The sequence below is a fragment of the Periplaneta americana genome, chromosome 14 (assembly GCF_040183065.1).
Source record: "Periplaneta americana isolate PAMFEO1 chromosome 14, P.americana_PAMFEO1_priV1, whole genome shotgun sequence".
NCBI classification, from domain to species: Eukaryota; Metazoa; Arthropoda; class Insecta; order Blattodea; family Blattidae; genus Periplaneta; species Periplaneta americana.
In genome coordinates this window covers 110,711,636-110,735,074 of record NC_091130.1, presented here as the reverse complement: position 1 = coordinate 110,735,074, position 23,439 = coordinate 110,711,636, and the positions used below count along the sequence as shown (strand labels likewise).

The window sequence follows — 23,439 nt, the reverse complement described above, 5'->3', positions numbered from 1 at the left end:
GGCTTATTACCTGGTAGGGGTTTTTCCCGAAGTTTTCCCCTACCATAAGGCGAACGTCAGGTAATGTATGGCGAATCTTCGGCCTCATCGCGCCAAATACCATCTCGCTATCACCACTATCATCGACGTTAAATAATCTAGAAGTTAATACAGCGTCGTTGAATAACCAGCCACTTTTACGCAAGTTAGTAGCGTATAGGGTATGGAATGGTCTCCGCGTTGGTAAGCAAACGACTCTGTCCCATGCAGACAGCTGTTAGCGTACAACAGTAAAAAAGAGGCGTACTAGTATCTGTAGATGAAGTGCAGTCAAAGAGGCAAGTGTTATGCTTGTTGGTTGAACGAATAATAATTCAAATATTAAAACTAATAAGTACTTAAAGATGCAGCAAATGTTTCAATTGGAGAAATAAATTTCATCGTCTCGGAACAGCTACTAAGGAATTCGAAGTTCATTGGAAATAATTTCAAAGACCTTTTAAAAACAATCATCCAACTGGAGTCAAGGACCATGGACATGACTGTAAATTGTAAAAATAGCGTATTCTAGTATACATAGTATACGTAAGTTAAATTGTAAATATTAGCGTATTTGTTAAAGTGGTCAACTTTTCGTTCTTTCCCATTTTACGAAACAACAGTCGCGTGAGCCGTCAGTCAAGTGCTTCGCCTGCTAGTGCGTCGTCTACTTAAAAACTCCAGTAATACTTAATTTTGTAGTCTCCTGGAACAAAGTACTGTCCCTAGTAATAGCTACGACATGAGAGGTGGTGAAGGAAGTAGAACATAACAGCAACAGGGCAGGATCGCCGAAGATGTTAGAAGCCAAGCAGCGTGTGGGGTGAGAGAGGAGCTTGCACTCAGAGAAGGGATCCGAGCCCGTGTTTATTTAATTAATAACTAAAACTGTGTTTCAATCAATTTAATGCGAATTAATTTAAAAAGTCTTTTGATATAGTGTGTTTATTTTATTGTTGATCACGAATAGGTTATGTAAAGTTATGTAATAAGTGGTGTCGGTTAGGTAAATCGCTACCTTATCCAAATGTTGAATATTTTTAATCATCAGAAGTTGACGAAACTGTTTCTAAAATAATTATCATTTCTTTGTTATCCAGTATGCAGTCAGAGATTTTATGCGTCATTAGGAATTTAATTCCATATACTAAAATAATGTAAATAATTTTTATTAAGAGTATTTTATGAATTTTATTTAGATTCTAGTGTTTCCGTCCCATTCGGGAAATAATCCTACAAATGGCACTCGAAGATCTGAGTTTCATAGATAAATTCTGGAGAGAATTATCAGTAATCTCAGATCCTCTCATGATAATGATTTAAATGACAGTAATATTGACATCATATGATGATGATTTTGATTATATTTTAAAATTTTATTTAGTTATTTAACGACGCTGTATCAACTACGAGGTTATTTAGCGTCGATGAGATTGATGATAGCGAGATGGTATTTGGCGAGATGAGGCCGAGGATTTGCCGTAGATTACCTGGCATTCACCTTAAATTTGGGGAAAACCTCGGAAAAAACCCAACCAGGTAATCAGCCCAAGCGGGAATCGAACCCGCGCCCGAGCGCAACTTCAGACCGGTAGGCAAGCGCCTTAACCGACTGAGCCACGCCGATGGCCTCGATTTTGATGATGATGATGATGATGATGATGATCGTGGTGGTGTTAATGGTGGCGATGATATGTGGTGGTGGTATACTGTACTTTCGTTTCCCTTGAAGAAGTGTACAAAAATTAGCTACTCTAAAACAGCCCTGGGCACAACGGGGAAGTGGAACGGAATTCTGAAAGCACCCTCCGCATGTCCTTTACGCTTTACTGCCTTATAAACAAATGCACAGATGAGTGATGGATTTCAGGCGACCAGCGAGAGCGAAAGTTCTTGAAACCTATGATGAAATCCGTCACTGAGCAGTACTTAACTGCCGGTCTATTCGTCTCAGCCGTGGAAGTTGGAGTGAGGAGTTAAGGGGAAATCTTTATGACTCAATTGAGCTAGTAGCGCCGAGGCCTGTTCTAAAATATTTAAATATGTATACGCCATTACAAGGTATTTTTCTTGAAAAGGCTCAATTTTTCTGGGTTTATTCTGACATTATGCAGGCAGATACTGCAAATCCCGTGAGTCAGAATAACGCAGATTTACCACCTGAAAGAACCCAGGACAACTGAGACAACTGTCAAGTACAGACCGATTATTTAGTCCTGACAGCTCAGCGACGCGAAAGATTGAAAGTAATAGGCCTAGTAGTAGGGAGAGTTCCGGAGTAGAGATAAGGGCGAGCGGCCGGTAAAGGAATACAATACAGCATAATTGTACTAGAAACATTCTGCACTACCGCACGCATGAGATCCATTCGCTTCGAACACAAGCGAGTGACTAACCCAAACACCTCTTGGCGAAACTAAACAGACTCGCCTGACCCAGACGCACATCTACAGCGACTGTCAGGACTAAATAATCGTACTGTATTAGTTTTTCTGGTCCATGTCTGTGGTTTTCGTAAGCTTCAAGCCTACTGAAATAATTTTTTTCGTGCTAATGGAACCTTGTTATTATCATTATCGAACTAAAATAACTATCACGGACCACCGGCGTAGCTCAGTCGGCTAAGGCGTTTTCCTGCCGATCCGGAGTTGCGCTCGGGCGTGAGTTCGATTCCCGCTTGGGCTGATTATCTGGTTGGATTTTTTCCGCAGTGTTCCCCAACCGTAAGGTAAATGTCAGGTAAACCATGGCGAATCCTCGGCCTCATGTCGCTGCCACTGCTCCCATCGATGCTAAATAACCTCGTAGTTGATACAGCGTCGTTAAATAACCTAGTAAAAAAACTTTCTTAGCAGCTGAGATATATCTTGCTCGTGAATTTTATTTTTAGGCTTCCGATTCATAGCTATCTACCCACATCAGAAAGGAATATACATAGCATTGGTCGAGCGGTCGTACACATAACATCTGTAGCAATACGTAGTTCCGAGTCCCGCCGCCTCTCTACTCGCCTTTGCCTTTCTACTGTATATACTGTAATACCACAGTCTAGTATATACAGTCACGAAGCTCAATACGTAGTAAATATGCATCCATAGATAGTTGCTAACCACTAGGATCGCTACTATCGCTCGTTACAGACAATGCGAAATAGTACCTGCACAGTCTATTGTTCCTAGCACCCTCACAACTCAAGCTTCGTGACTGTATATATTAGACTGTGGTAATACTTCTACACTGTTGTGTACTGCTTTTCATCCCCAGAGATATCAGATTAAGTTGAAGAATGAAGAGATAAGTTTTATATTTGAAGGAAATTTAAAAGCTTTACGTTAATAGATGCCGCTGGAATATGTTATTTGAGTACCAAAATCACGTAATAGACGGCGGTAGCAATGATTCAACTTAGTAATGAATGATGCATCCACAGTCAGAGAAATGGAGTGTAATCTGTTAGACCTATACTAATACGTCAGTGTGCGATCGGAGTTTCGAATTTTGTATTAAAAATAAATCGTTGCCTTGAAGATAGAAGAAACTTTGTACAGTGTGGCAGTGTGAAACAGTGAAGTGGTTAACTAAAACTAGAAATAGCCTAGAGATTTTCAATTTTGTTTATGTTCCTTTATACGTTGTTTCAGAATACAGTGAAACCTGCCTTTGCGGTCACTTCATTTAAACGGCCACCTGGCCAAAAGGCCAATTTTCTCTGGAACCAATTGGACTTTCCATAAGATCAATACAAATTCTCTATTTATTTAGCGGCCACCTCATGCGCCGTCCAGCGGCCGGGGTCTATTTGGATTGGAACCTGGCTATAACGGTCACTGTTCAACAAAAAATCTTTTCACGGATACTGTCTGACCTATTTTTTCTATGGTTAGAGAACAGAAAGCAATAGCTAAGTGTACAACAGTACACCCTCCATATCTTGGGGTTAGTTGGTTACTGTTTTATGACTCTTTTGTCACTTTCCACTCCGACCCTGCACAGCTATAAATTCTTATTCGTTTTTTTAAGGATTGAAACACGGACTTTTTCTATCGAAAATTTAACAGTATGTTTAGGTAGTTAACCATTCGTATTTTTTTTTTCCTTTCTCCTCTTCCTATCTTTCTTTATATGGACCAGCTTTTACGAATTTTTCTTCTTTTCATTCACTTGATTCAGAGGAACTGTGAAGTTAGTTTGAGAGAGAAACCATGTCTAACAATAAATGTAGAGTGGTGTTAAGTTTAGAGGTGAGACGAAAAATGATTGAAGAAAGTGAGAAGGGAACATCTGCGAGAAAAATTGCAGAAATATTCAAATATGGAAGGACACAAATAAACGATATAATTAAGAATAAAGCTGAAATATTAAAAGAATGGGAGGAAGAGAGAATCTGTGTTTAGTAATATGAATGATTTCGTTTACGAATGGTTCAAGTGTGCGAGGGCGAAGAAATTGCCAATAAGTGGGCTTATGATTCAAGAGAAAGCTCTTGAAATTGCCAAAGAACTCAATGTAACAAATTTTGTTGCTAGTAATGAGTGCTTTAGAAAACGGCATAACATTGCAAATCGTTCTGTGTCTGGTGAAGAAGGTGACATTGCAACCAATGTTATTGAAGAATGGAAAAAATAGACTGCCTTCAATTCTTGCGGAATATGAACTCAGAGACATTTACAATGTTCACGAAACAGGTTTTTTTCAGGCCCTCCCTAACAAAACTTGAGTTTTAAGAAAAAAGAGTGTAAAGGGGGGAAGTTGTCAAAAGACAGACTAACCCTGCTCTTTTGTTTTAATGCTGCAGGAGAAAAAGAACCACTTTTAATGATAGGGAAATCATTGAAACCGAGATGTTTGAAAAATGTTGACGTGAGCTTATTGGAGGTGAAGTGGACTGCCAACAATAAAGCTTGGATGACATCATCGTTTGAGAATTAGCTATGCGATTTCAATTCCAAGATTAAACGACAAAATCGCAATGTGATCCATGAAATTGGTGTTTCTTCTCCCAAATACCACATCACACCTCCAGCCCCTTGATCAAGGTATTATGCAATCATTTAAACTGAGGAACTGCAAGCGAGTTTTGAAACGGCTAGTTGCAAGAATGGAACAGGTTGACATTAATATGCATGATTGTTGTACGCGCACAATCCTAAAAAGTCAGTGAAATTCAGTATTTTCATGCTGATTCATAAAAAACGCAACCTTAATCAAGCGGCCACCTGATAAAACGGCCATTTTACAAGGTAACTTCAGATGGCCGCTTTAGACAGGTTTCACTGTACTAAATTGACTTCGGCATATTTCTGATCAATGTAGGTACACATTAAATGTAACAAATCTGATACGAACCCAGGTTACGGCAAAACCGACTTAAAACCAAAATAATACACCTCTGCAACATTTTTTTACTTGGTTATTTAACAACACTGTATCAACTACTAGGTAATTTAGCGTCGACGGAACTGGTGATAGCGAGATGGTATTTGGCGAGATGAGTCTGAGGAGTCGCCATAGATTACCTGACATTCGCCTTACGGTTAGGAAAAACCTCGGAAAAAACTGAATCGGTTAATCAGCTCAAGCGAGAATCGAATCCGCGCCCGAACACAACTCTGGTACAACAATTTTCAACGATCAATAGAAATCCACAACCTAGACCTTCTAGTCTACACTGAGTGAGTACTTAAACCAAATTATTCAGACACATTAATGTTGTAGCTATTAAAAATCATACTGTTGTGTTCCCTTAATAATGTAAATACCCGTTACTATCGCTGTATTCCGAATCTCGCCGGTGAGCAATCCGATGGCATATCACGGTGTTCCGAATTCCACCGATGACGTCATTGATGCTCCACCGGTGTCGCACCGGTACCTTCAACTTGCAGAGATGGTGGCAGTCTCCATCAGCCGCCATCAGTGAATCTGATTGGTTCTTGTATAGGGCGGGAATTAGCAGACGAATAACATCGTGCACTGTTGTGTCATGGCGGTGTGTTCTGCTTTAGTTCTGCTGTATTGTTTGTAATGAGCACAACGTAAAAACAATATGTTAATGGTTTATGAGCAAACATGTCAACGGACCAGTTATTACTACTAGTTCAAGAAATAAATTGTTTATGCTATCTTTTCTTTGAACGAGATGGGAGTACGAAAATTTCGCAAAATTTTGCTAGCGTAGCACAGACAACAACTTGTACAGTCGCCATGACAGCATCGATCCTTCCAGCAGTTTTGTTCCTTATTTCGCTGCAACGTGACGTCATTGATGCCACCGGTCCGGTGAGATTCGGAATACGCTGAAAAACACTGGTATTTCAAAGCAGCTATATGTATGACGTCACTCATGCATCGGGCTACTACTGCCGCCAGAGACGTTTCTGGTACATTTTATTTAGTAAAGAGATAGGTATGTTACAGTCGTGAAATAAACTATAAATTAACCAGACAAGCAATCTCAAATACAGCTTAAAACGCAAAGCAGTAGGCTAAATGCAATTCCTAAAATACATTTTAGAATAAATTCGAATATAAGTAGCCGACGCAGGAGTTGAGATTTAATATCGAGATGTTTACTATTTTACAAGAAGTCTTTTTACGTCAGATCTATTTTGCTGTTATACCAAAGACGTTAGATGAAGTACATAGTGCTTTACGAGAAATTACCGTAGGCCTACTGTTTTAAGTATGAAAAATGAAAGCTTGTACGTCAAATATGTGTAGAGTGCTGTAAAGCTATGTAACTGAAACTAATCTAAGACTGCTTTGTGAGAATAGCATGTTTGTCGACGTTACTTTTGGTTGCTGCTGTAAATTTATTTGTCAGTTCTTTGCAATTCATATTGCACAAAATGGTCAATACATTACTTTAATATCTGGTCCATTGCCAAACATAACAGCAGTAAGGTACGAAAAGATATTTACTATTCTAGCTGATCATTAAGGGTCTTTGTTATATATTTATATATCATAATACTACACAGGGTGGATGGTAACCTGTGCATCAAAATGAAGCTGATAATAGATCATGAGGAGAGATTTGAAAAATCTAAATAAGTTTTTCTCTAATATTCACCGCTTTGAAGGAATCTTTGTTTCTATGAAGCATTTGTCAACATCACGACTACTGCAATAACTCTACCGAGCCCGATCTGCACTCCTTACCTTCCCTTCCCCTCCGCTGTACTCAGCCGGTGACGCGCGAATGTGGAAGATTTATTTTAACGATTCTCGCAGTTATTCAATTTAAATTCGTGGCTAAATGGTTTGATATACAAAAATGATTCAAGACATTAATTGTTGAGATCATTTTTTACCCATTTGCTTGTATTGTATTGATAAATTGTTTGTGTTTGTAATTTGAAGTAGTTTGCATGATATGTATTATCAATTTCTGTATATCACAACTGGTTGAATTGTTTATGCCTTAAATTTAATTAACTTACTTGTTTTGTGTTATACATATAGCTCAACTGATGAATGATCGTTTGCGTTTGTAAATTTAATAATCTAATTGGCTATGTATTGTATACTTTTAGTAGAGCCATCGATGTAGCTCAGTCGACAGACTCGCTGGGCTGCTGATCCGGAGCTGCGTTCGGGCTTGGGTTGGATTCCCCTTTGGTCTTCGGTTTCTTTCGAGGTTTTCCCCAGCCGTGGGACTGAAGCCGGATGGTCTATGACGAGTCCTTGGCATCAACCCCTTTGATTTGATTACCCCCCTTTGATTTGATTACTTGGTTGGGTTTTTCTGAGGTTTTCCCCCAACCAAAAGGCAAATGCCGGGTAATATTTTGGCGAATCCTCGGACCTCATCTCATCTCACTACATCTCGCCAAAATATTGTAAAAAATTGCACAAAATTGTAAAAAATTGTAGAAAATTACTAAATTGTAAAACTATAAAATTTTGTAAAAATTGTAATTGTAATATTGTAAAATTTTGATTTGTTCCACATCTTAAAACTTCATTGCTCATGTAAGATCTATGGAATAAAATGAATGAATGAATGAATGAATGAATGAATAGCAATCAGCCGTTTCTCTCGGGCCATTACCGCAATAGAGCGCTGCAAACATTGGGCAAAGACTATTTTTTTCCTGCTCAACGGTGTTTCATCGAAGGTAAAGTGTAATAAAAGTTTTGTTACATCACCTCTTAAATTTTGGTGCATCAGTCCTCTTCCACTCTGTACATTCAGTGCAGTTAAAAACATAATTTTTCGGATAGTTGTCTCTATGTAGCTTGTGAAGCGGTATCATCTGGGAATTTTCTTAAGAATGTTATGTATATCCCATGACTTACTTCTTCATCTATATTTCCTGTTTATTGTTTCTCCTTTGCGTAAATTTATAGCAAAGTCATGATTTTATGAAACTTTAATTATTTCGTTTTCAAAACTCTGACTTAATATCCCCCAAATTGTTTTATATTTATTTTTTATCAACATACACCTTACTTTGAGTTAGCTACAACATAAAGACAGCTTACTTCTTACATTAAAATACAGTGTTATCGCACAGTACACTCTTTGATTTTATACTTCATAGTAGTTCTTTTGAAAAGTTAAGCTTTGGAACAAAGTTTCTTTTGAAATCACGAAAAAGGAATAAAGGAAGGTCCGCGCTTTATTTCGAGAAAAAAATCTTTCACCACCGACTCCGAGATTTTGCCATCACACGAAACTACATACAGAGTCTCTAAATATAGTATCGTGTGACCTTTCGTTTGAAATCCACAGACATAAACCGAGTTTATATGCCGGAAATAAATGACCATGTGTCTCTATAGCATATTCAGTTCATTTAACGGTGATATTTTTAATATCTCCAACAAGACGTGGGTAGTCCGTAAGCTGCCACAAACCAAAGTTAGCGATAGTGCTAAGTCGTTTCCATGGTTACAAAAGGACAAGTTGTACACAGTGAGACATTCACATTTTATGGCCTGCCTTCTTAAAATGGAATATAATGAAATCTTAGTGTCTCGCCTCAAAGTACTGTATCAGCATCATACCGGTGTGTCCGTTCTTCGTAATCGGTTACAAGCTTCGGAATATAGAAGTCAGATGTGCAGAAATATCTTCTTCACATAACTTAAGGGAAACCACACCATTTATTTCCTAATCTTATTTTATTTTATATACAAATTAATTTAAAATATAGTACAGATTAAACTCTCGTGTGCTATACAATATTTTGCCAATTACTGGTTGGTGTTGTTGCTGTTTAGTCAACTATCCGAAGACAGATCTCAACCTCAAAAGTGATACCAACGAGGCACCATTTATGAGGCAACTAAGCCAGGTGGTAATTCGGTAGGGTGGCCGGTTCGATTTCCCCTCAATTACTGATATCTATTTTATTTTAAATTGTAGCCCTTTCTTTCCAATGTGTTGTCAGTGAATGAATGTAAGAATTTTATTGTTGCTAATATGTTAGATGTCATGGAGAGAATGATTTAATTTTTTTTTCTACGAAAGCGCGTAAAGTTGCATTTTAACCACTGCTATAAGTGCGTAAAAAAGTAAGTAATCAACTTTACGCACTGCTAAAGAAAATACAGGGACATCATTTCATTTTTACTAACATTTTTAATATTAACTTGCCTATATCTCTGGATCAACGCCGTTTGCTACCCCCTTCCACGACTGGAGTTCGATGATACTGGCGTAAAATACAAACAAATCACTTTACTAGGTATAGGAGGGAAGAAAAGTAGTTCATCCATTTACGTAAACTAGGAAATATTGAGCTTTTGAATTTGATCATTTTCATTAGGTTTTTGTTTAATTAAAATACAGTACAGTATTAACAATGAGTGTTTTTACTCACGAACTGAGCTGTCCATATGGACGTATTCATTATGCAGTGTACCTATATTATAATGTCTAGAGCACATTAGCGTACAATATAGAGAATGAAGTTAAATTGAAAAATAATCATAATATGGATATTTAAACATTTTTTAAAATGGTGGCCGTTCATTTCGATACAAGCTTCAGTTCTAATGTGCATACTATCGCATAATACACCATTGTACCTAATCCCAATTACCAGTTTCGTTCTTCGTAATAGTAACTCATGTTGAAATAATTCTGTACCTACTCTATAAAAGAGTACTTTACGTACTGTAAATTCAATCTTCACTTCTACCCGATCCGAAAAGATAAAATTACTCAGACATACTATCTACTGTCCGTCCCAGTAGTTATGTCGTAGGGTCGTAGAAAGAGAGGAAATCACGTGAAAGTTAATTACTTAACGAGGCCCTTTTATTTAAGTTATTTTAAACAGTTGTATAATATTACGTAGACGTCCATTTCCTAACAGAAATTAATGTTCTTAGAAAAGAGCTAAGACAGCCCAGCCACTAGCTGGCGAATAAAATCTGGTGGGGGAAACCGGGATACGACGTAGGCAAATGGACGACAGTACCTGTGCGAAAATGATTCAATATTGAAAGCTCTTTCGTCACTGGAAAACGCGAACATATTTTTGGAACTTACTGTTTACTATGACGTAAGGCTACCATGACTATATATGCGGTCTTGGATCTGTGTGGAGGACGGTTGAACTTAATTAGTAGAAGGGGTGGGAGTGAAGTACATTCAAAAACTCAGGTACAATAAAAATTGAAGTAAAAATAAAATGATGTCCCTGTACAATATCCAATGTATAAACTTCATTAAATAAGAAATAAAAACATTATCTCGATTTTTCATGACGTAAATATTACACGTAACAATGATAAGTAACAAATTTAACATTAATGTTTACATTTTAGCTCGTATTATTTTGAAGTTATATCTGTAGTACCAGAGGCTTCTTCAGTTACAAGCCGGAGCAAGGGTAGGTTTGGCAACGGTGAGTGGAAGCGGAAGATTCTAAAGTGATATTGATGTAATTGTTCTTGCTCATTGATTTCGTTGTACGTAACGTGTTTTTTTTTTCAATATTGCTTTATGCACAAAGGTAAGATCAAGATTCAGAGTAGTGATGTAAATTATTACGGGTTCGAAAATAGTGTTTTATTGCAATCAATTGGCTATACTTCAGAATACGGCGTAAGTAGGCTATTTGATACAAAGACTGCCACTTAAAATAATTACAAAACATGTTTTTATTGATAACACAAAGGTAAATAAATAAATAAATAAGAAAGATATACCTTGTACTGAAAATAATAAAATCAATAATGCAATAAAGACGTAAGTTCCTACACAATATTCTTAAGTTCCATTCAATTAACAAATTTGTGGCTAGCAAATTGATAATGTCTTGCCGCTTTATGTTGTTTCACCTCTGACGTGAAAGGTCTAGAATGTCATATACATTTTAATTTCAGATGTTTATCTGTCGTGCTTTTTTATAAATATTTTAGATGCCCAGGGAGCCAGTTTTAGCTTGAACCTGGCCAGTCACCATAACAATACTGTTATCCTAAATCTGTTATAAACTTTTTAAAACATAATTTCAATTAAATATAACTACAGAAAACAAGGTAAGAGTGTAAATTATGCAAATAAAATAAGAATGTAAATACAGTTAGGCCAAGAATAAAGATCTATGGAAAAATTAAGAAACATACCTTCAACATAATACGTAACAAAACACATCATTATCTATTAACTATGTGCCAATTAGCGCAAACTCAGTGAACTTTAAATCCTGTAAATACGAAGTGAAAAGAAACACGTTTATAACTAATTTATTAGAAAAGAAATAATACTAATAAACAAACCTTGAGCACCAACAAAGTGAGTGTATGCATCTACAAATATAAGCAGTTCTGACGTATAGCAGGCATTCCGAATCTTCAACAAAACTGCAACATTTATGGGATCACAAAACAGCTGTTTACAATGAACTTGTAAATCAACGGCGTAACTTTATTGATACAGCAGGCGAGACCCAACAATTTGGCTAGAATTCTGATACACCACAAACTACAAATAAGACTATAAAAATGTGAGTTCATACAATATTTAATATTTAGAAGAATTGTCAATCACTTTATTATTATAAATAACCGTAAAAATTGCCAAAGACTGCAGCCACATTTTCATTTATTGTCTTGTTTTTATCGCCAACACGCACTTAGTTTATAATACATCAACAATTAATGTTTGTTACGACCGCGAACATAATTCCATCGACACACACTTATATTTTGTAACATTAATTTATATTGAAAATCGGCATTAGCACAAACACATGTTCTGTATCGTAAGTCTTCGCTTGACAGTTAATTACAGTGTTGCCGACGTATGGCTCCGGCTTGTAACTGAAGAAGGCTCTGGTAGTACTCATTGCAACAAGATATATCATTTAAGTTTTCCTAACCCTTTGTTGATTATGGCCGGTTTAGAGGCCATGAAATCGTGAGGATGAATAAGCAGACTGTAATTACATGGATGCTTATTTCTTAATGGTTCTGAGTTTAGACGGCGTGAAATAGTAATCTTATAACCTCCCTAACTTGAAATATTGATTTAATGTAAATTTGTGCTATCATAGAAATAGTATTGTATGATACACGTTCGTAAAGTTATCTTCTTGGCCCTCGTGGTCCCTAGCGCTCCTGTATTCAAGGTGACGTCATTACGCATCCGTAGGGCTTTCACGGTTCATCCGCAAGGAACTCGTCCGACATGTGCCTTCACCATGACTATATTCCCATTACGACTGCAACAGGGACGTTATAGCAAACGCGATTTTAAGTTCGCTTTATTAATCAAGGAATATGCACTTTGCACTTCCAAAGATATTGGACGAGAGTTCATGATCAGTGGTTGCTAGAAAGTCACTAAGAGTGGCAAATGAATCGAATTCTCGACTGATAAACCCAGCAAGATCACAATTTATTTTCTTTATCATTGCTTCAGTCTTAACCTGAACGGTGAACACGGTTAATGTTGGACAATAAAGATAACAATTGAAAAAAAAAAGAAACTAAAAATATCGGATGGCTACGCAAGATTTTCAAGCCAAAAGAAGTCTTTCAGACGAACTCATTTCTGCTAAACTCTGTGTCTCAGAAGTCTGAGACCTATGTGAGTGTACGTGTGTACGCGAATCTATATTTGTATGTGTGTATGCATGTATTCAAACTACAATTGGGTATACTCTCGGTTTCAGTGGTGTATAATATATAGAGACAGTCAAAATTCGTGACTCGCGAAATCGCGAAAACCTAAAAACCAAATAAACATAGTTTAAAACATGGTTCACATAAAAAAATATCACATAACTACACGTTTCAACTCGCGAAACACTCGCGAAAAATCGCAAAAATCCTCTGACACGCGAATTTAGCATATTTTCTGTCGTTATTCGCGAAAAGACGCAATTTTTCAGCAATTAATAAATGCATTACCTAAATTTGGAAATTTTAGAAGTTCTGTTTGAAAAATGCACAAGGTTTGGAATGCTGGCGCTAGATGATGTGAGTTGAAATGGTTCTTAAACGGTTTGATGCAACTGAAAGCAGTTTGAAACCTCTCTTTGATCAGGTGCCAAACTTAAAGAATCTATCACCTGATGTAGCAGTACATGCATACAATGAACTGAAGGACATAGTTAAAAATGTTCCTGGACTTTCAGTGCGAGATGGTTTGCTGTTGTTACTTGAAGATCACAGTGATTTTGTGAACAGAGCACTCCAAGCTATATGGGTTCCAGTTTCTAATGTTGACTGTGTTTTTTTTTTTTTTCGTGTGTGCTAACAAATAGAAGAACAAACCTTACAATGACAAACTTAGAACTGTTGTCTGCATACAACTTTCAATGTTAAATAATGTTAAGTATCTTAGAATTGTTGTCGACGTAAAAACTTTGAATATGTAATTATAATTGTCAGTTATCTTGAGCAACATAATTTAATAAAACAGGCTGAAAATTTCAGGTTTACTCAAGAAATTTTCGTTTTCACTCAAGAATTTTGATCCTTTATAACCAAGAATTTTAGCCCCTTTTATTCAAGAATTTTGACTGTCTCTAATAATATACAGGGACATCATTTTATTTTTACTAACATTTTTAATATTAACTTGTCTATACCTCTGGACCAACGCCGTTTGCTATCCCCTTCCACGACTGGAGTTCGATGATACTGACGTAATATACAAACAAATCACTTCACTAGGTATAGGAGGGAAGAAAAGTAGTTCATCCATTTATGTAGACTAGGAAATATTGCTCTTTTGAGTTTAATCATTTTCATTAGGTTTTTGTTTAATCAAAATACAGTACAGTATTAACAATGAGTGTTTTTACTCACGAACTGAGCTGTCCATGTGGACGTATTCATTATGCAGTATATATTATACTGTCTATAACACATTAGCGTACAATATAGAGAATGAAGTTAAATTAAAAAATAATCATAATATGGATATTAAACACATTTCGATACAGGCTTCAGTTCTAATGTGCATATTATCGCACTATACCATATTGTACTTAATTCCAATTACCAATTCCTCGTACTAGTAACTCATGTTGAAATAATTCTGTACCTACTCTATAAAAGAGTACCTTACGTACTGTAAATTCTATCTTCACTTCTGCTCGAAAAGATAAAATTACTCAGACATACTATCTACTGTCCGTCCAAGTGGTTATGTCGTAGGGTCGTAGAAAGGAGGGAAATCATGTGACAGTTAATTACTTAACGAGGCCCTTTTATTTAAGTTATGTGCATATTATCGCACTATAGCATATTGTACTTAATTCCAATTACCAGTTCTTCGTACTAGTAATTCATGTTGAAATAATTCTGTACCTACTCTATAAAAGAGTACCTTACATACTGTAAATTCAGTCTTCACTTCTGCCCGAAAAGATAAAATTACTCAGACATACTATCTACTGTCCGTCCAAGTGGTTATGTCGTAGGGTCGTAGAAAGGAGGGAAATCACGTGACAGTTAATTACTTAACGAGGCACTTTCATTTAAGTTATTTTAAACAGTTTTATAATAATACGTAGACGTCCAATTCCTAACAGAAATTAATGTTCTCAGAAAAGAGCTGAGACAGCCCAGCCACTAGCTGGCGAATAAAAGCTGGTTGGGGAAAAAGGGATACGACGTAGGCAAATGGACTACAATACCTGTGCGAAAATGATTAAATATTGAAAGCTCTTTCGTCACTGGAAAATGCGAACATATTTTTGGAACGTACTGTGGCTACTATGACTGTATATGCGGTCTTGGATCTGTGTGGAAGACGGTTGAAGGGATGGGAGTGAAGTACATTCAAAAACTCAGGTACAATAAAAATTGAAGTAAAAATAAAATGATGTCCCTGTACAATAACAATACAATAGCTACAGCTGCCAAGTGAAATAAACACAAAATTGAGCCTATATAGAGGTATAGAAAGAAAAATAAACCTAAATTACAAGTAAATCTATTTCTATTAACCCACCAGTTGTCAACTTGAGTAATTACAAAAAATTTCACAGTATAAAAATCAGAGGACGTGATAAAGTTAAGCTTGGTTGAAATACCGTCTGAAACAAGTCTTTGTTCCGGGGACCCCTTTCGAATCACTGCTGGTTCTGCTGACCACAGGTTGGAAACCGCTCATATATCTAAAAAAAAAAATAGACGTATCAAAGAGGTTTAAAAAAAAGAGGAGGCAGGAAAGGAGGAGGTTCTCAACGTCTAACGCTTTTAAAATTCTTAGTTCTTATCAGTCTCTACAAGCAGGTCTTTCGCTTTGTCCTTGAATTGGTACGCTCCAGTTTGTCTCACTTCGCCTCCAGCACAGCAAGCCGTTCTGCAGGATACTATAGCTCTGGGCTGTGGATGTCCAGATCAGGTTAACATGCACAGCAAGACTGCACGAACACAATGAAGTGCAATGCTGCTCCGTTATATTCCTTACAAGATAATAAAAAACTAATTAATTGTATCGAAAACAAATATAATTCAATAAAATTAATGAAAACTGGAATAGTATGTGTGTCACGTGACATTTCAACCTATTGCTGTCTCTATACAGGTTGTATCTGCAATAATATAGCCAAAAATTAAATAAAACTGAAATTCGCTTAGGCGCTGGGATAATGGTCCTGCAATATTGGCAGCAGGATTGGAGATTTTAACTATTTCGCTGTTAGAGAATGTACATACCGATTATATAGTCCTGACAGCTTAGCGAAGCGAAAGAGGGGAAGTAATAGGAGGAGTGGGGAGAGTTCCGAAGTAGAGATAAGGGCGAGCGGTCGGTGAAGAAATGCAGTACAGCTTAATTTTACTGGAACCATACCGCTCTACCGCACGCATGACATCCTATCTCTCCGAAGGCAAGCGAGTGAATAACCAAAACACCCCTTGGCGTAACTAAATGGACTCGCCTGACCCAGGCGCACATTACCGGCGACTGTCAGGACTAAATCATACTGTATTCGAACTCCCCTTCCTCTACGCATACAGGCCTCAGTCCCGCATTACTCTTATAGAGTCAACACGTTAAAAATCACCGGCGAATTTTGGATCTTCTTGTAATGAGTCGCAATGTGATGTTGAAGACTTCCTTCCTGTACCGCATGCACCAGTAAATAAAAGTGTCTCAAAACATTAAAAAAAATCCAATAAATGTTTGTGGTAGGATAAAGAAGTTGAAGTGGTTGGTCCTTCTCTTCCTGTCTAACTCGTAGGCGAAGTAGCGTTTGAGACAATTTCTAGCAGCGCGTCGTAAAGAGAGAGAAAATAATAGTGTAATATGTAAAAAGTATGTTCATCAGAGGAACTCTTTCAACAGAATAGGTTGATCTTGTTTCAGCGAAGATGTGTACATCGGTCCTGCAACTAGGCTGCCAGAACATGAAGTTCCAACAATCAGCACCAATACCGACACGTAAGTTAACAGAGAACTGCTATTGATAAAGAAATATTAAATTTTGATGAGAATTCTCATTTCAAAATACGCGTGGGAGTTAATAATGTAATGTAAATTAAAATAATTTAATCGCTAGATTAATATAGATATAAATTTAATATGCCTCCATATTTATATTCTGTACGTATTTAAGATCGGCAGTATATCTACAACTACATTAGTTTCCATGCGTAGCCATGAGTTCATAAACATGCAGTGGTATTTATAAACTACGTGTATTTGTTTCAGTAATTACATACATAATTATAAAAGAGAAACCTTCAAATTGCTAATGTGAATAATTGTGTTGTTTTCTCGGCTCACAAATTTCATTGCCGGTTTTCGCATTTTTCACAGATGCATTCTGACACTGTTTTAACCCTTCAATATTATGTTGAAAAGAATGTATGCTGTTCTTACATTAGAAATGGTTTGTTGCCAAATGTCTACGCAATTTTGCGGGCATTAAGGAACTGTTACTTCACACAAAGGACGTCCGGAGCAATTTTATTGCCTATATACGTAAATACAAGAGCCAAATACAATTAATCATATTTTTGTTCTTTGGTTGATCCGCTGCCCGTTTTTAAATTAGCAGCACTGGAGTGTGATACATGACATGGTGATGGACTGGTTTCTGAATTTGTAGAACTGTTATTTTTATTGTCTTTTATTAGCTACCGATCCGTTGAAATGACACTGTATAATATGAAAATTAAAATTATTCGTAATATTATTATGTTCGGAATCAAAGAGACGTAGTTATTAACACACAGTTTAGCACGAACATCTCACATGATATAAGCCTGCTCGTAATGAAAGAATAAAAACGGACTTCATAATAAAAGTACCAGAAGCAGAACGCGTGCACAACAATGGAAGAAATTAATTTATTTTTTGAAAACGTGTCAAAAAATTATTGCTGACCAAATAACATTGTAAAACAAATTTATTTCACAATTTTAAGACAATGTAGTTTCCGAACACATTTACAAAACCTTATTCTTACACTTTCTTTTGGTTTCGAGAGAAAGAAACTGCAAACATTCACACACACCAAGCAGATAAAAACTAACTAATAATTCGCCACCCTCGCCAAGTAGACAAAAAATTGTCAATAGAATTGACTACCTTAGCTGACAAAAGAAAGTCGTGTATTTTACAACAGCTCGAAGGCCAGCTCACGCAAGGGTGAGATCTAGTCATCTACCCTTGCCGATATACTAACTTTCACAAGTACAGCGCGTACAGTACTGTACAATCGCGTCGAGAAAAACTGTAGTATTATACTGTATGTTATTTATTTCAAAATATTACCAACCGCGGATCCTCTGATAAGTATTGGCGTATCCCCAGGGATCCGCGGAGCACACCACTGTACCAGTACAACACAAGAAGTTGAACAGCGATCGAGAAAGCAGGACTAATAGCGCCCGCAAAGCTGAAAACCCGCAAGACAATGTTTCATTCGTCGCGCATCGTTGATGTAAAGACTGCTTGTGAGTGTTTCAAGACTTCGGGAGTGATCAACTCTCGAACGTCAAGCAGCCTTGAATTGTCACAGTTGTTTATACCAGCCTGAACTTTTATCTGTTTTGGCAACTGTTATATATGTATAAATAATCAAGTAGCCTATTTGAAACATCATCTCTACCTTTCAGTGTATAGCAATCCGTTCCCCAATCGTTATTTAAGTACTAGGCTCTTATTATAAGGCTAGAATTTCTTTTCGTATGTTTGAGATCAAGTGTGCAATCTCAAACAAAAAAAAATATATGTATTAACGCTTTATTTTACGTTATATTTTATGTTTCTTAGAAATGCAGATTTATTTGAGAATTGTTTTTTTCTATGTACTGTATATAGACTTAAGTAGCCTAATATAATATAACGAGAACATTTTGATAAATAAGATACTGTTTTGTCTTTTTGTCTCAATTAAATACCTCTAATCTTATTTATTTATTTCAAGTATGTAACTTATGTTATTCAAAGTTACGAAATCTTTCCGTTCCGACCAAATGCTATTTCGAGAATGATGAGTAAGACTCGAAGCGCACGAGAGTTACGAGACGCGATTCGAAAGACAAACGCAACGAACACAGCGAGCGAGAGCGGCAGTTAATTTTGTTCATCTCTAGTATCGGTACTCAATACAAGACAGAAATATTTATGCAGTGTTGTTGAATGTCATAAATTCACCTGTAGAATAGAAGGCGTAGAAAATTAGGTACTGCTTTAATTTGACCATAAATAATATTATGTTTTGAGTTCAATTTTTTATATCCATAAGGAGGCTATTAAATGTTGAAAAATAGCTCAACAATAATTGCTTTATCTGTTCCAATGAATGAAGAGTCCACTGCAAGAATGATGGATGTCATTAGGAATACATTTTGCAGGAGAAGCAATTGAAATTTTGAAATGCTTAGCGCTCAAAGCTTAACTGTGATTTTCCGATCATTACTGGACAATGACTATCAGTGTTAATGCCATGTAACTCTCTATGTACATTCTATATATCTTAAGCTATGCATTGACAGTCTTAGTTCATTTTCGACAAGAAAGTGACATCCATCATTCTTGCAGTGGACTCTTCAAATATTTCCATGAAATTGTGTTTTCTTTCTGTAAACGGCTCCAGGTAAACTTACTTTCTTCACAGCCATCGTAATTGTGTTCCAGTGGCCAACATTTGTATAAGCACTTGATTTGACGTTATTAACATGGTAAAAGAAACATAATAACCTTTTTGTCTATCCTCATGAGAACGTTTACTTGTTAAAAACATTCGAATGAACGTTGAATCCACATGATTAGAGTCCTATTATGTCCCAGAAAAAACATAGATCGAATCTTAGTATGAAAGTAATGACACATTGCATATTCCAGTGTTACTTTCAGGGAGAGAATTAATGGGAAATGGGGGATTTTCCCCCCTGTTGGAAAGTTATCCCCTCTCATAAATTCATATTAACATCCCTAACGTCTATCCCCCTCACAAAATGCAACACTGGACAACAAATTTAAACTTTGTTTCTGTCCTTTAGATGAAACTATGTAATTTTAACTAAATGAGAGGTGCTGAGTTCATTTTGAAAACCAAAATTTTCTAACACATACCATTCTTACGCTAATGCACTTCACTTATTTACACAGATTTGTTATAACTGGCACATAAAGCAACCTTTGTTTGTCCAAAATTCACAAATTTTAATGTCTTTTTTATATTTTACGTTTGTAGACAGCTTCTGCAATCTCTCTGATGAATAATCAGCAATATTCAGCCAGTATACTTGCATTCCACCTTCCACTGAAGCACTTTTCGAAGGTCGATATTTTTTTATGAAACCTGTTCCCTTGTTCATCACTTACAGCACCAAGGTTTTTCTGGAAAGAAGTCCAGGTGACTGTCAAGAAAGTGTACTTTCAGTGGCATGTTGCATCTCATAAGGCGAAAGTAGTGCAACATTTCACTAACATTAAACATTTTATTTTGGAGAAACAGTACGTGCTGGACAAAAACTAACTGCAGATTCGTTTTTGCGACCACAAAATACATCGAATACACATATTTTTATAAAAAGGACAAATTTAATGTTGTACAGTGAAATTCTTTTAATACGAGTATATGTAGTTTATAAAGTGTAAAGTATGCAAAGAAAATAATATTGATGTATTATCATCATCAGCAAGCTGAAAACAATCAATAACTTAGAAATTACACATCTAATCTTAAGCCTGTTCATGGATATAATTATTGTTATAATCAAGATGCAAGACAAGCAACTCAGTGCGACCAAGCGTTGAGTCGTATCCAATGAGGATAATAATAATTTTATGTATGGTATTCTCTATCTAGGATTCTATCCCCCCCCACATCAGAAAACTTAATTCGCACCCTGGTTACTTTTCCCTTCTTCGAAGAAGGCTAACGTCGCATATAGTAGAAAACTTCAGTAGGCCTACGTTCATATTATATCACACTCATCTCACCGCAGTGCAGAGGTTAATTTATTGAAAGTCTCTGTACTCTATTTTTAGACGAGCTAGCTCTACTTTGTATAAGCATTCAAACGTGGAATATAGACACAAAAGTGTTTAACATCCTGAACTTCAAAGGTCTAAAATGAACTTTGTATTCTTTCCGCCGTCTCTTATCCTTTGTGCTCGGCAGATTTGAGTTCGGATGCGAAAAGTTTATTTTGATTTGCGGAAGTGTTATAACAGGGGAGACCAAGGTGTAGGTGCAATGACCAAGAGCACCTTTATAGCAAGAACGGAAAAGGACACATGGAATCGTACATGATGGCTGCGATGATATTTGGTAAATATTTTGAATAACAAGTAATGAAAATTCCAAACCAGAAAACAATGTTAATATGTGCATTCAAGTTATAATTAAAATGTTGATTCTTGAGTTTTCGAAGAACTTCAACTTTTTTGTTGTTCTGTCGGACAAAATGTAATATGTTTACTTTGCTCAGCGGTTCAATTAGGAGTATATTGCCACGCTGAATAATGTATTATTATTATTATTATTATTATTATTATTATTATTATTATTATTATTATTACTGACCACTAAGCATGTGTTTCTATAATTCTTCTGTACGTGCATGAATATTGATATTTTTAGATCATCTGCCTAGAAAGATAAAATTATTAGGTTTTATCTCAATTTTAATGTTCTTGATCATTAGAGGAGGGTAACTATTTATTAGCTATTCATTTAATAATAATATTGTAGAAAAACTGATTCAATATTATGTGCCAACGAACTGTTAAACGCCAGTAATTGACATGCCTTAAATTATGACCAGGAAGAGAAAGATAAGATAAATAAATGTAAGGAAGTCAGCTACCTAATGGGGTTTGAAATATCTCTTGCTCTAAAGCTTTTAATAGAACAGAATTTCTCAAAAGAGTAATTATTAAAGTCCATAAGAAGTTTTTAGTTTTGAAAAATTACGAATTTCTCGACCAAGTATCGAGAGAAGAATTTAGAAAATTCCTGATTATATTCAAGAGGAAGGTTAAAACAAGAAGCAAGAAAAATCGTATATTATCACTGGCTCTTGATGACAGCAGTGACATTACTGATACAGCAAAGCTTGAAATTTTTATCCGCGGGATTGATCAAGATGTTAGCACAGGAAGCACCACTGGTTGTAGTTTTCATGCCAAGTACCTTTCCTTCGTCTCCTTACTTCATAGGCTGTCTGTCGCATGTAATCACTGAAGTTCGAGTTTTGGTCACCGCTAATCTAGAGCCATCGCTTGGACACCGATTCACGGAAACAGGTTAGCTGTGTACAGAGCATATCACACAGTACGCTGCTGGGTTAATAATATTAGGTTGATGCTTGAGTTCTTGACGTTTTTGTTCATCAGAACACTGCGTTCTTAGGAGATTGTTATCGTTTATCATTTGTCATTTGGAGTGTTGTGCTTATAAAATAATACGCCTTCAATTTTGCGGATTTTTTTAAAAAGTTTGTGCTATTTGTGGGCTAAAGACGGCGGAGTGTCACTGTAAAAAAAAGAAGAAGAAGAACACTTCCGAAATTATCCTCTATTTCAGTTTTATAGAAGAGCAAAAACAGTGGAAGCGATTTAAAACATTTGTGCCGTGTACAGGCAGAATGCCGCCGGAGAAAGCATTGCAAGAAAATGGTTCCAACGGTTCAACACGCAACACTCCGTACAAAAGTTATGATCACAGAAGATGCGACTGGTGAAGTAAAAAAAGATGTCCTTTACTACGAATTACTTCCCAGGAATGTAATCATAACTGCTGACATTTATTACTGACAACTAAGTCGCCTTGGGGCCGTAATTCAAGAAAAAACGACCCGTAAGACCGCATAAAGTGCTGCTGCAACATAATAATGCACGCCTGCACTCTGCTGAAATGATGAAAGCGGCTAAGCAGGAACTTTGTTGGGAGGTGATTTCACATACCCCACATTGTTCCATTAAAGATTATTTTACATTTGATGTAAATTCAAAATAACATTATTACAAATGCATATTCTGTAACTCAATCTCTATTTAAGTTATCTTTGAAGAAATTAAAAATAAATTAATTTAGAAAAAGAAATCAAGTTTACAGTATTGTTAAGTAATCAGTAGACTTCGAGACTTTGGACCCGATACAATAAGTTTACTGTGCTTGTACTATAGGTTGTTGACTCGCTGCATGTAGTGAAAGGTAGAGATGTATTGAGGTAACAACGTTGCTATTTAGAGTAGAGTACGGTAGTATGGGGGAACACACACACATGTACATTCTGAAAGTAAATAAATATACATTACACAATGACAATGTCAAAAGAATGTGAAAAGCATTATTTTATAAGCATTTGTGTTTAATTATTCACAGTGTTAATGATGGAAATAAACAGGTAGCAATTTTAATTTCTTCATTTATCATATTGGTCGTCTTTAGGAAGTGCAGTTACAATACCGAATTGCAATGTACTACAAAATACATTTTCAGTGTCTCAAACGTAAATCTTTTTCGGTTATCTGCC

At 36.2% G+C, this 23,439-nt stretch overlaps 1 long non-coding RNA gene across 1 annotated transcript in view; it reads left to right on the top strand.

Annotated features, from left to right (window-relative positions):
• Positions 1-16,876, top strand: part of LOC138712959 (uncharacterized) — a 491,061-nt gene extending 474,185 nt beyond the window's left edge. Inside the window, exon 3 of the long non-coding RNA XR_011335772.1 lies at positions 16,808-16,876. This is a non-coding gene — a long non-coding RNA (uncharacterized lncRNA). The remainder of the gene's footprint in view (positions 1-16,807) is intronic.
• Positions 16,877-23,439: the final 6,563 nt, after the last annotated feature.